Source organism: Pipistrellus kuhlii, unplaced genomic scaffold, assembly GCF_014108245.1.
Source record: "Pipistrellus kuhlii isolate mPipKuh1 unplaced genomic scaffold, mPipKuh1.p scaffold_m20_p_3, whole genome shotgun sequence".
Lineage (NCBI taxonomy): Eukaryota > Metazoa > Chordata > Mammalia > Chiroptera > Vespertilionidae > Pipistrellus > Pipistrellus kuhlii.
This window is the reverse complement of record NW_023425529.1, coordinates 39,734,533-39,736,706: the sequence shown is the minus strand read 5'-3', so window position 1 is coordinate 39,736,706 and position 2,174 is coordinate 39,734,533.

Here is a 2,174-nt window from a genome sequence, read left to right as displayed (position 1 = left end):
CCAAGTGTACTCTGACCACAGGGCCTTTGCACTTGCTATTTCTTCTGCTGTTACACTCTTCCCACAATTATCCGCATGGAAGTTATCCTCATTGCCTGGAGGTCTCTTCTCAAAGGCCACCTTCTCACTAAGACCTTTTCTGACCATTCTATAAAAATAGCAATTCATCTTCCCATAACACTCAGACTTCAGTCCCTTACATCCCTTCGCTTGCTTGATTTTTTATGGCTAGAACCCATATCTCCATCTGAAATTTTTCAGTTGGCGTGTTTATGGTCTGTCTATCTCTATCTAGAATATAACTCCATGAAGACTGGTTCTATGTCTATTTTGTTCACTGCTGTATCTCCCAGCACTGGGGACAGGGTAGGCACTCACCAAATACCTGTTAAATGAGTGAAGGAATAAATTAAAGAGTTTACATTAAGTCCTTTTCTCTTCTGAAATGTAATAATCAGACCCAGTATTCAATATCATGTTCCCAGCTTCATGTTCTCCCCCTTTGCACTTTTAAAAATATTTTCTTTATAGTTGTTTTAAAAATTATAAGTCCCTCCTTGCAACAATTCTGATATTACAGAGTTACATTAACAAACGGTTAATAATACCCTGGTCAGTGTTCTCAGTGGTTAGAACATCTGCCTCCACACTGAAGGGTTATGGGTTCAAATCCCAGTTAAAGGCATGTACCTGGGTTGCAGGTTCAATCCTGGGCTTTGTTGGGACGTGTGTAGGAGGCAACCACTTGCTATGTCTCTCTCAAATCAGTTTCCCCTCTCTTTTCCTCTGTCTTTTCCCCTTTCTCCTCCTCCCTCCCTCCCTTCCATTCTCTCTCTCTCAAAAAAAAAAAAAAAAAAAAATCAATGGAGAGGATTAACAACAACAACAACAAAAAATGGTTACTAATCTCTTATAATCCAACACCCTGAAATAGTCACATTGAACACCTTTTTTTTTCTTATGTGCATACAGATCTACAAAGATGTAGGGCTGACTCTGGTGTTTTTTTTTTTGTTTGTTTGTTTTTAATTACTAGACCAATACTAAACATCAGAAATGTAAGTTTCAGCCTGGAGGGTATACACATGGATTCTAAAGTTAGACTGTCTGGATTCAAATTTATAGGCTCTGCAAGCTCAGACATGTTACTTAATATCTGGTTGCCTGGTTTGGCTTTGTAAAATGGAAGTAATAACTGGACCTTTTCATAGATTTGCTGTAAGGATTAAGTGACTTAATTAAAATGACAACAAAAGCTAGAATAGTATATATTGTACTGTGGGTACAAAGTAAATTATCTAATTTTTTCCCCCCACTTAACAATAGATCTTGGCTATATCTCCAACATAGTACCCATAGATTTAATTCATCCTATGAATAACTGCATAGCATTTCCTAACATGGATAAGCCAAGAATGTAATTTTTTTTCAATCTTTCCCTTATTGATAGACATACCGATTTTTACAGTTTTTACCAGTATATATAGCACTACAATAAATATCCATGACTAATGGTCCTTGTAATTTGGTATATTATTTATCTAGGATAAAAATTCTAAAAGTGAGCTTGCTTAGCCAAGAATCTGTGTTTCCTTAATTTTAATAGAAATTATAAAATCACTTTATAAACTATTAGTAATAATCCACACACCCACAAATAATATATATCTGCCCCTTTTTTCTGCATCTTCACCAGAACTGGATGCTGTGACACACACAATTTTGCAAAGTGTTTACCCAAAAAATGGGATTTTTAAAAATTTTAAATATCTAAACTATTAATGAAATTGATGATTTTTACATATATTTTTCCTTTACTATGAAATGCCTGTTCACATTCTGTATCCATTGTTTAATATCATTAGTTGTCTTTTGCTTATCAATATGTATAAAAGAGACAAAAGAACACCTTATTTATTACTTGTGTTATAAAATATTTTTTCTTAGACTATCATATTTGTTTTGGGATTTAATGATATCTTACATTCTTTTATTTTCTGATTTTATGTAGTCAAATATCACTTTACTACTTTACTAAGTAGTTTTAGATTTTCTGAATTTACAGTCTTTATAAAGAAATTCTCATCAATCAAGAAGAATAAAAAACCCTGAATAGGCTGATAACTACCAAAGAAATTGAAGCGATAAAAAAATCTTCCAGCAAACAAAAGCCC